Source organism: Oryctolagus cuniculus, chromosome 5 (genome assembly GCF_051225735.1).
Source record: "Oryctolagus cuniculus isolate XC-2025 breed Fujian yellow rabbit chromosome 5, ASM5122573v1, whole genome shotgun sequence".
NCBI classification, from domain to species: Eukaryota; Metazoa; Chordata; class Mammalia; order Lagomorpha; family Leporidae; genus Oryctolagus; species Oryctolagus cuniculus.
In genome coordinates, this window is record NC_142871.1 from 168,661,974 (window position 1) to 168,674,058 (window position 12,085).

The following is a 12,085-nucleotide window of genomic DNA, read 5'->3' on the forward strand; positions in this document are numbered from 1 at the left end:
AAGAAAGGAGAGAGAGAGAGAGAGAGAGAGAGAGAGAGAGAGAGAGAGGAAAATCTTCCATCTGCCAGTTCAGTCTCCAAAAGGCCAAGCCAAAGCCGGGAGCCAGGAGCCTCCTGTGGATTTCCCAGCTAGGTGCAAGAGCCCAGGCACTTGGGCCGTCTTCCACTGCCTTCCCAGGCCATCCTCAGAGAACTGGATCGGAAGTGGATCAGCCAGGACTCAAACTGGGGCTCACACGGGATGTCGGTGTCACAGGCTGTGGCTTAACCGGCTGCACCACAACGCCGGCCCCTGCAAGTCTGTGTTTGAGAAAGTCTCCTGCATGTGACAGTAGATACACAGAAGTATTTCCTGCTTTTACTCCTTTTACTGAAATACAGTTCACCTTCCACAAAATGTACCCATTAAAAGCACACATTCCAATGAGTTTTATCCACAGTTGTACCGCCGTCAACCTAAACATACTCAACACATCAATGAGAAATGCTGTGCCCGTTTGACCAAATAATTTGCCTTTTAAGCGAGAATACCACATTTTGATTGTCCATGTATCATTTGATCAATGTTTGGGCTGCCTTACCTTCTGGCTATTATAAATAGTGCCGCCAGGGGCCAGCGCTGTGGCACATCAGACTAAAGATACCAGCCTGCAGTGTTGGCATCTCATATGGGTGCTGGTTCAAGTCCTGGCTACTCCACTTCCAATCCAGCTCCCTGCTACTGTGCCTGGGAAAGCAGTGGAGAATAGCCCAAGTCCTTGGGCTCCTGCACCCACATGGGAGATCCGGAAGAAGCTCCTGTCTCCTGGCTTTGGCCTGGCCCAACCCTGGCCATTGCAGCCATTTGGGGAGTGAACCAGCAGATGGAAGATCTCTCCTCTCTGTCACTACCTTTCTGTGTAACTCAGTCTTTCAAATAAATAAAATTAATCTTAACAAATAAATAATTAGTGCTGCCATGAGCATTCAGGGCATTTTTAATTCTTAATGCTTTCAGTTCTCTGGATATACAACCAAGAGTAGAACTGTTCTGTCACGTGGTAACTCTGTCCACGACACTGTGCAAAGTGCTATCCAGTGCGGCTCTCCGATTTTGCATCCCCCCAAGCAATGCATGAGGGCTCCAGTTCCTCCCATCCTCACTCACACGTGTCATTGCCTATCTTTGATTCCAGCCATTCTAGCGGGTGTAAATGTGGTTCTGATTTGCATTGCATTTTCCCAAGGAATGGTGACAATGAGCCTCTTTTTATGGGCGTATTATTTGTATATGTTTGGAGAAATGTCTGTCCACATAATTCAAAATTGAATTATTTGGAATAGTTGTTGTGGCATAGCAGGTTAAAAATCCCCACTTGGGAAACCCATATCCCATACTGGCCTATCCGGGATGGAGCCCTCCCTCGGCTTCTGATCCAGCTTCCTGCTAATGCACACCCGGGGAGGCAGCAGGTGATGGCTCAGGTACTGGGGTCCCTGTGATCCATGTGGGAGACCTGGATGGGGTTCCTAGCTCTTGGCTTCAGCCTGGTCCAGTTCTGGCTATTGCGAGCATTTGCAGTGTGCACCAGTAGATGGAAGATATTTTCTTTCTCTCTGACTTTCTTTTCTTTTTTTTTAAAGATTTATTTTATTTATTTGAAAGGCAGAGTTACAGAGAGGCAGAGAGATAGAGAGAAGGAGAGATAGAGAGAAAGAGAGATAGAGACAGAGACAGAGAGAGAGAGAGAGAGAGAGAGAGGTCTGCCATCTGCTGGTTCACTCCCCAGACGGCCTCAACAGCCATAGTTGTTCCAATCTGAAGCCAGGAGCTAGGAGCTTCTTCCAGGTCTCCCACAAGGACCCAAGGACTTGGGCCATCTTCTACTGCTTTCCCAGGCCATAGCAGAGAGCTGGATCGGAAGTGGAGCAGCCGGGACTAGAACCGGCACCCACATGGGATGCCGGCACTGCAGGCAGTGGCTTTACCTGCTCCACCACAGCGCCAGTCCCTCCTGACTTTCAAATTAAAGTTTTTCTTTTGTGATCTTTTCTTTGACTCACTGGTTATTTAGGAATGTGTTCCTTATTTCCCACCTATTTGTGAATCCCTCAAACTGCCTTCTGTTGTTTCCAATTTCATTGCATTTTGTTGAGAAAACATAGTTTGTATGACTTCAGTTCTTTTACATTTATTGACTTGTTTTATTCACTAACATATGGTCCATTCTGGAGAAAGTTCCAGGTGTGTTTGAGAAGAAAATTATGTATGAGAATGCTTCAAAAGGCTCACAGGAAAATTGAATTAAATGATAGTTCATTTTAATGTGAAAAATTAAAATCTATGCATATATTTATTCACAATGTGAATGTCCCTGTAGTTTTTGAAGTTCTCTCCTATTCTGCTGTTCTTGGGTACTCTGTGAGGTCTGGTTGTTTTAATTCTTCTCTTTCCTTCTGTATAGGTGTTCTATACATTGAAAGGGGGTACTGAAGTTTCCAACGTTTGTTGTTAATCCATTAACTTCTTCATTCACTTTGATCGATTTTTGCTTTGTGTATTTTGGAGGCTCTGTTGTTAGATGCATATGTTATGTTAAATTCACATGTATTTATAGTCGTTACGTATTTTTGGCAAATTGGCCTTTATATCATTCTAAAATGGCCTCTTTATCTCTAATAACTGTTTGGTTTTCTAGTGCATTTTGTTGGAGAATGTGCAGTCATTACAGGTCCCTTTTGGTTGTCACATGTTGCATATTCTCCCACGTGTTTCCTTAAAAGCTATTTGTGTCTGAATATAAAGTGTGTCTTTTTCAGATAGCACAGAGTGGGATCATATTTGTAAATCATTGTGTCTTTTCTTTCAGTTAAACATTGTGTACATTTACATTTAATGCAATTAATGATGTTAGAATTTATGTTACCATTTCATCGTTGTCCGTGTGCATTATGCCTTTTTAAAAAAGATTTATTTATTTGAAAGACAGAGTTACAGAGAGAGGTAAAGATAGAGAGAGAGAGGTCTTCCATGCGTTGGTTCACTCCCCAGATGGCCGCAACGGCCGGAGCTGCGCAGACCGGAAGCCAGGAACCAGGAGCCTCTTCCTGGTCTCCCACGTGGGTGCAGGGGCCCAAGGACTTGGACCATCTTCCACTGCTCTCCCAGGCCACAGCAGAGAGCTGAATGGGAAGAGGAGCAGCCGGGACTAGAATGGAGACCAGTGTTATGTCTTTTTATTCCTTTATTATACCAGTACCACTGTTGTTTGTATTACATTTCTGTTGAGTCGTTTAAATTCCCATGTCTTTTCTTAAAAAACCTGTATTGTCTTAAGCTGTTATCTTGTGTTTGCCTTGGAGACCATAACCAGAGTCGTGAATGACAGTAATATTCTCTGGATTGATACGCCAGTCCTCCTGCTGTGCACCTCACTCCCCTCCTTTGCTGTTGTCATGCAGATCACACCTTTGCACGTTGCATTTCCATCAGTGCAGAGCTATCTGTATTGTTTTATGAAGACTTTAAATTAAATAGACCAGGAATTACAAACCAAGCCACTCATACTCCCTTTTGTAGTCACCCAGGAGTGACATTATTTATGAACGACACGCCTGTACTCTTTATGTTTTCATCTGGATTTGATTGCCGTCTAGTGTCCTTTCAGTGTAGCCCGAAGGAATCCCTAGACTGTGTTTTGTAAAGCAGGCAGGCGTGGATTCTCTTGGCTTTGTTTAGCCTTACTTTTGCCTTCACTTTTAAGCTGTGTTTTGCCGGATGGGAATTCTTGTCTGCCTGTCTCTTCCGTTGCCTCACGACCCGCGTATTTTCTGGCAGGCAGTCGCTGTTAATGCTCTGTGGACTCTGATGTGACGAGTTGCTTGCTTCTTGCAGCTTTGAAGATCTGTCTCTGTCGTGTGCTGCCGTGTGTCTCGGCGTGGCTTTCCCCGTGTTTACTCTGCGAGGAGTTCATTGAGCCTTGGACGCACAGATCGCTGCTTCCCAGTGCTGTGACTGCTCGGGTCGGGGTTCTTGGAAGGCTGCTCCCCTTCCTCCTCGCTCCTGGGCCGCTGTCCTGTGTGTCCACGTGCTGATGGTGTCCCAGAGGCCTCGTTGGCCCTGCGCATTTTCCTTCCTTCTTTTTCTCTCTGTGCCTTGCAGGGGATACCTCATTGACCTATTTCCCGAAGTCCTGATTTTCCTTTTCTTCTGCCTGCCCAAGCCTGCTGATGAGCTCCTACGATGACTTTTCATTTCAGTTTTCGTAGTTTTTATCCCAGGATGATCATTTGCTCATATTTGAAAGATAACTTCAGTCTCTTTACTGACATTCTGTATTTGGTGATCCAGAATTCTCAGTTTCTGGTTCCACTTCTTGGTAGACTGAAGACTGCAGATTTGCACAGCGGTTAAGATGCCACTGGGACACCAGCCCCTCATATTGGAGCTTCAGCTCTGCTTGTGGTCCCAGCTTCCCACACGTGGGCACCCTGGGAGGCAGCAGGTGACAGCTCAAGTGCCTGGGTCCATGCCACCCATATAGGAGACCTGAGACCTGGGTTCAGTCCCTGGCTCCTGGCTGCAGCCTGACCCAGCCAGGCAGTGGACCAGCACATGCGAGATCTCGGTTTATTTCTCTGACTCTGTCTCCCTGACTTTCAAATACTTTTTTTTAAAAGATTTATTTTATTCTTTTATTTGAAGGTCAGAGTTACACAGAGAGGAGAGGCAGCGAGAGAGAGAGAGAGAGAGAGAGAGAGAGAGAGGTCTTCCATCTGCTGGTTCACTCCCCAGTTGGCCGCAATGGCCAGAGCTGAGCCGATTGGAAGAAGCCAGGAGCCAGGAGCTTCTTCCAGGTCTTCCACATGGATGCAGGGGCCCAAGGACCCAGACCATCCTCTACTGCTTTCCCAGGCCACAGCAGGGAGCTGGATCAGAAGTGGAGCAGCAGGGACTCAAACTGGTGCCCATATGGGATGCCGGCACTGCTAGTTTTGCTGTTATTGCTGACTTGTTTTTCAAGGCTACCAAGGAGCTAGGGAGGAGGAGGTGGGACCAGAGCAAGTTGAACGCCACAAAGCTTCTGTTCTACTTGACAAAAGGGTCCCTGGACTATTGCATGGCTCGGTTAATTTCCAGAGGTGAAGAAAAGCTGATTATGACCATTTTTTCCAGTGCTTTTTTTTTTTTTTTTGCGATTATGGAGAAGAGGAATTTTGGAGGTCATTGCTATGCTCTTCACAGTGAGGTCTGTGCTGCTGTTAAGCAAAAACCCGAAAACAACCTGACAACTTGATGGTTCATCAACAAGGCAGTTTAGGATGACACGGGGCATCCGTATCATGCACGACTGTGACACTACCGAAAGGAAGACATTTCAGTCATGTCTCGTGGCCTGGAGGGCGGCTGTGATGTTCTAGGAAGGAGAGGATGTGTGTGTGCCTGTGTGTGGGTAGGTATGTATCTTCCATTTGTCCACAGACAGCACAACCAAAGCCCCTCTGTGTCTGCCTTCCTCTGCGCATGGGCACATGGGTAGGGGTAGCACCGGTGAGCCAGGGACGATGGAGTGACATTTGAGGGCCACATAGCCATCTGGAGAGACAGTGACGACAGCGCCTCAGCTTCTATTTTATTTGCATTATTTCAGAGTGTATGGCAAGCATATGTTGCATTGTCATTTCTGAAGATGGTATTGCCCTCAGAAATACTTATGGAGACAAAACCATTCCTTCGTCTTCAATCCTGAAGAATTTCACCTTAGGGTTTTCTGTTTCCTTCACTTTCGATAGTCATATCAATATTTTCATGGTCGCAGCATCCGTGTGTATTCTTATTTTTCATGTGCACCAGAAGACTTCATCATTTCAGAAATCAAATTTCACACTCACTCCGCACGATTGCTAGGGTGATTGTTTTAGACTCCAGGGAGATGGGTGTTCAGTGGATGCAGGAGGCACAGCTGTGCATAGGACAGCAGGAAGAGGACCGAGCGACTGCAGGGCCCTGCAGGCCTCTCCTCCTGCCATCTCGAGCCATCCTCAGCATGTGACGCGAGGAAGGGCGCGCTCTCCCTGCCGGCCTGGCTCTGGTACCCAGCACTCCAGAGACCACTCTGCAATCTGTAGCCACCCAAGACTTTTGGAGATGCTCTTGGCTTTTGAGAGGAGATTACAGGAGATGTTCAAAGCCCTCGGTTGTTCAAGTCCAGCTTCCCCTTGCTGGGGCCCTGCCTGGGCTGGAGGACTTGCCCCGGGGAGTGTGTGAGGGAGTGGTTCTGGGAGCCCCCACAGCCTCAGCACAGGTGCTGGGTTCCTTCTGTGCCAGCCCCTCCCACACTCTGCTCTCCCAAGATTCCCTAGACAGCAACTAACAGTGATGGTAACTCCCGGCCACACAGCCATCTGCAAGGGGCAGGATGCCCTGTGGTTCTCCTGACTGTGGGCGGGGCTCAGTGCTTGTGTCTGGGGGCATGGTTGTGCTACTCCTGCTTCGTGTTGCTTGTCCTGCCACTTTTCCGTGTCTTTTTGTCTCTCCAAGCTCAGCTGGCCCATTCCTTTTTGTTACAGCACAAAGGGTGCTGAAGTTGGTGCATGAATATCAAGGTGTCAGCTGGTGACAGACTGCATGGGCGGCAGCGATGGGCCCCTGGGAACCGTAGCAGCTGGGAGGTGCCTATCACTGAGTGACATCACGGCTGTCCTGGTTTCACAGTGCAGTTATGTGCCACAGTGCAGGTATGTCAGTTACAACAGACCTACCGTGCAGCCAGTCGTATAAAATGCTGTGCACACCATCTTTCTTGTTGCTATTTAAAGATTTATTTACTTACTTGAGGTAGAGTTACCGACAGATAGAGGGAGAGACAGAGAGGGAGGTCCTCCATCCGCTGGTTCACTCCCCAATAGGCTGCAATGGCCAGAGCTGCGCCAATCCAAAGCCAGGAGCCAGGAGCTTCTTCTGGGTCTCCCATGTGGGTGCGGGGGCCTGAGGACTTGGACCATCTTCTGCTGCTTTCCCAGGGCATCAGCAGGGAGCTGGATCGGAAGTGGAGCAGCAGGGACTTGAACCAGCGCCCATATTGGATGCCGGCACTGCAGGCGGATGTCTACCTCCTACTCCCCAGCGCCGGCCCCGCACACCGTCTCGATCAGGATGAACAACTGTGTCCCCGGCTTACAGCTTTGCTGCACTCCACTTCCTATCTCTGTTTTAGAGGGTACTCCACTACTTGCAAAACCCAAACCGTGAAGCGGTGCTGTGGGACGCCGGCGGCTGCCTGGTCCACCTCGTGGTCACCACATCGCTTATCTGCCCCGGGAGGACATGCCGAGGGCTGGACCTGCACCATCCAGGTGGGTGTGAGTGCAAAGTCCCCTAACAATGAAGGTACCAGAAGGTGTGTCCTGACTGTGCCTGTGGGAGAGTGAAGACCTCGTTATGTTCCCTGGGGCGTCTCCCACAGGGCTGTGATGGTGTGAGAGGGTGAGGAGGGAGCGGTGGGGGCTAAACCACTGCCAGTCCGTTTATTTGTGTATCTTTTCTATCTTGACTGACAGCCGAAGACTACCTGTGGAGAGTGTGTTCAGCTCAATGGTTAAGACGCCGGTTAACTGCGGCATCCCGTGTTGGAGTGCAGGGTTCAATCCCCAGCTCTGCTTCTGGATTCCGTCTTCCTACTGATGAACACGCTGGGAGGCAGCAGTGGGTGGCTCACGTGGCTGGGCCCCTCCTTCGCCGTGGGAGACCGAGCTGCCAGCTCCTGGTTCCACCCTGGCCATTGTATGTGCTGAGTGAACCAGCGGATGGGAACGCTCTCTGTGTCCTGAGTAAACACATAGTTTAAAACCTGTGTATTTGAGCTGTACTCCTCAGTGCTTTGATGTAAGTATACATTGCGAAATATCACAACCAAACCAGAATCGCCCTCACCTCCCATAGTTACCTTGTGGTATGTGGTAAGAATACTTAAGACCTATCCCCTTAGCAAAATTTTAAAAAACATTTTATTTATTTATTTGAGAAGTAGAATTACAGATAGAGAGAGGGAGAGGGAGAGAGAAAGGTCTTCCATCCGCTGGTTCACTCCCAGATGGCCACTATGGCCGGATCTGAGCCAATCTGGAGCCTGGAATTAGGAGCTTCCTCTGGGTCTCCCACGTGGGTTCAGGGGTCCAAGGACTTGCGCCATCTTCCGCTGCTTTCTCAGGCACCTTAGCAGGGAGCTGGATTGAAAGTGGAGCAGCCGGACTCCAGCAGGCACCCATCTGGGATGCCGGTGCTGCAGGCAGCAGCTTAATCCATTACGCCACAGCTGACCCCACCTCTGTATCTCTTGGTCAAGCATTTCCCGCTCCCCAGGACCCTGGGAGCCACCATTCTACTCTCCACTTCTGCAAGTCGCACATTTTTACAAATTGCAAACTATCATTTATAGGTAGAATCTAAAAAAAAAAAAAAAAATCCAACAAATAGATCACGCTCCATTTAGGGGAAGGTAAATTTTTATCTTGTGATCATAGCTATGAAAAGTATCACTAGTGTGTACACACATTTTTCAGAAGGCTTATTAATTTATTTGAAAGGCACACTTACAGAGAGCAAGAGCGAGCGCAAGTGAGAGAGAGAGAGGTCTTCCTTCTGTTGGTTCATTCCCCAGATACCTGAATATCCAGGGCTGGGCCAGGTTGAAGCCAGGACCTTGAAACTCCATCTGGATTTTCCATGTGGGTGCAGGGGCCCAAGCACTTGGACCATCTTCTGCTGCTCTCCCAGGGTTATTAGCAGAGAGCTGGATTGGAAGTGGAGCAGCCCGGACTTGAACCTGTGTCCATATGGAATGCCAGCACTGCTGGTAGTGGCTGAAGCCCCCGTATCACAGTGCCAGCCCCTGTAAACCACATTTGAACCCTACTCTGCACTGCTCTGAAAGAACACCCGGACTGCAGCACCTGTGTGTGCACCACACATGGAGGTGCACACCTGCGCCGTGGGCCCCGGCCTCAGTTACCTCTCCTGGCTGCTGACTGACCACTGGAAGAATCGGCACAACCAGGCGAGAACCCCCGTGACGCTTGCCCTCCCGGAGCCCTAGCACAGTGAGAACGGCAGCTCAGCTTCACACCCCGTCGGGGCAGGGCGGCCGTGGCCACCGTGGGCACCCAGCGACAAGACAACCACGAGGTCGTAGCTCTTCCGTAACCCTGCGCATTGTAAACGTCCCCCGTGAACACTCACGCGTCTGTAACAAAGTACGGAAGCCATGAATGTTCACTCGGTTCCTCTTAGAAGTCACCCAGGGGAAAAATACCCAGCACGTTGCCCTGTCACGTGAATGACTGTCTTATTTGCTTCTGGATAAAATCTCATTTTATTGTAGGTGCTCGTGTAGCCACGGAAGGACTCGGTGAGACGCAGGAGTTGTAACTGTGGAGCAGTGAGGACCCAGAAGAAGGAGAACAAATCCAGCGCATGAAACTCCACCCCTCGTAAGATTCAAATTCAGCCAACTTGGACAGACACGTGGTCAGAGACACCTGTCCAACAACTGTGATGATGATAATTTGAAAAGATGTATTGATGTATTTGAAAGGCAACGTTAAAGAGAGAGAGAGAAGGAGAGAGGGAGGGAGAGGGGGAGAGACAGAGGGAGAGGGAGAGAGAGAGGGAGAGGGAGAGGGAGGGAGAGAGGGAGAGAGAGAGAGAGCGAGAGAGAGAGAGAGCACAGAGATCTCCCATCTGCTGGGTCACTCCCCAGATGGTGGCAATGGCCAGGGCTGAGTTAGGCTGAAGCCAGGAGCCGGGAGCTTCTCCTGGGTCTCCCATGTGGTCGGTAGGGGCCCAAACACGTGGTCCATCTTCTGCTGCTTTTCTTACGTCATTAGCAGAGATCTGTATCGGAAGTGGCGCTGCTGGGACAGGAGCCGTGTTGCGGGCAGTAGCTTTACCCTCTACTCCACAGCACTGGCCCCGGGCTCTGTCTCTTACAGGCCGAGAGAGGCAAGAGATGGCAGCCTTCACCTTCCAGAAGAGGCTCCCACTTTGGACCCTTTCTGTGGAAAGGTAGTGGCGAGTCTGTCCTTCCACTCAGCATGCGAAGTCAACACCATTTGCTGAAATACTTGGCAACTCACTCAAGGGCTGCCTTGGCTTTATGTGGGTGATGAGTAATTTCTCATCTACTGGGACAACTGATTAAGAACACACCTTGGTAACACACGGTGGGGTTATACAAGTCTCTCGGGCATTAGAATATCCTGCTGGTTAGCCTGAGCACCTGGCATTAAAAAGACCCCCAGACTACGGGGGTGGTCTGCGGGATTTCACACTTAGACATCCAGAACACCAGGGGCCTTATGCTGGGTTCTTCTCGCACTGTCACAGTACTTTGTGCTAGGTGCTGTGTGGTGTGCTGGGGGTGCTGTGAGGAGCAAGGCGGAGGCCAGCTTGTAGGTTTCCCAGTGGTGGCTTAACTCCATCCCCGCTCTGCAAAGCTGTTGCTGGCCTCATGGCAGGGCACGGTGGTCTCATACACAGGCTTTGTATTAGTAGCAAAGTGGATGCAAAAACTGTATACTCATGAGGGAAAGCCTTGGAAATGTTACAAGTCTGGAAGGTTCCTGCCCAAGTTTTACTTGTACGTGAACTGGAGCTGGTCGCTGTGTGGAGACCGCAGGCTGATCAGATTAAAGAACTACAGACTGAGTTTAAGAACCAGATCGCCTTTGAGATGGGTGCCCTGGTGCAGAGGCTGTAACTGCCGCTTGGCCCCTGACATCCCCTACTGGAATACTCGTCCAAGTTCTGGCCATCCTGCTTCCAGTCCAGCTCCTGCTATTGCGCCTGGGAAACAAGGAATGATGTCCCTGCCACACACATGGGGGAACCCAGTGGAGTTTCCAGCCCCTTAGCTTTGGCTGGGCCCAGCCCCGGCTGTTGTGGGTATTTGGGGGGGTAAACAGCAAATGGAAGATCTCTCTCTCTCTCTCTCTTTCCCTTTCACTCTACTTTTCAAATAAACTACTCCTGGAAAAAAGAAACATGGGTCCTCAATAAACATCAGTGACTGCTGCTCTTGGGCCCAAGCCCTGGGGGCCAGGGCAAAGGTTAAATGTCAGAATCCACCACTGCTATTAAAGACAGCAGGTCACTGATGGACCCATGGTTCATTCATATGCCAGGGACTGTAAACGTGGGTCCCTGTGAATGAGTGGCTTCTTTTTTTTTTTTTTTTTTTTTTTAAAGATTTATTTATTTATTTGAAAGTCAGAGTTACACAGAGAGAAGAGAGACAGAGAGAAAGAGAGGTCTTCTATCTACTGGTTCACTCCTCAATTGGCCGCAATGGCCAGAGCTTTGCCAATCCAAAGCCAGGAGCCAGGAGCTTCTTCTGGGTCTCCCATGTGGGTGCAGGGGCCCAAGGACTTGGGCCATCTTCTACTGCTTTCCCAGGCCACAGCAGAGAGCTGGATTGGAAGTGGAACAGCAGAGTCTTGAACCAGGGTCCATATGGGATGTTGGCACTGCAGGCGGTGGCTTTACCTGCTGCGCCACAGCACCGACCCTGCTTCTCAATATTTGAGAATGTCTCACTCGGAGTGGTGGAAAGAACAGAATTAAGCACTAATGTAGCATCTTCGTTTGAAAAATCATGTGTCTGGTTCTGAACGACCTGCTTCTGTTTGAAAGAGAGGTGTGAGCTGTTGGGAAGCTCCCTCCTGCCTTTTAAACTGGGTTGGGAAGTGCGTGTGATAAAGTAAAAATGAAGAAATGCTGTGAGTTCAAAATGCATGAAAAATCTGCTGCTTTTGTCCACAGCCCTCCCAAGACGTGACTGCGGTGTCAGTGTTTGTGTTTTCTTTCAGGAATTATTTGTTCATAAACAAATTTTTTATGCCAAATATTCTAATTTAGTGTCTTATTATTTTCTGACATTGTTATTGTGGTAAAATATATGAAACATTAATGCCGCCTTCTTAGCTACTTTTAAGTATGTAGTGCAGTGTTATTACGTATATTCTCAGGGCTGGCGCTGTGGCATAGCAGGTAAAGCCACTGCCCGTAGTGCTGGTACCCAAATGGGCACTGGGTTGAGTCCTGGCGGCTC

General features: G+C 49.2%; 1 long non-coding RNA gene across 6 annotated transcripts in view; it reads left to right on the top strand.

Annotated features, from left to right (window-relative positions):
- Positions 1–12,085, top strand: part of LOC103345145 (uncharacterized) — a 56,049-nt gene that overhangs the window by 25,886 nt on the left and 18,078 nt on the right. For 2 of the 6 annotated variants that reach the window (XR_007915095.3, XR_016234388.1), the window contains exons 2-4: positions 7,196–7,334; positions 7,539–9,230; positions 9,359–9,467. This is a non-coding gene — a long non-coding RNA (uncharacterized LOC103345145). Of the gene's footprint in view, positions 1–6,548; positions 6,717–7,195; positions 7,335–7,538; positions 9,231–9,358; positions 9,468–12,085 lie in introns of all 6 variants that reach the window. The other 4 variants (XR_016234389.1, XR_016234390.1, XR_016234391.1 and 1 more) reach the window with 4 other exon arrangements.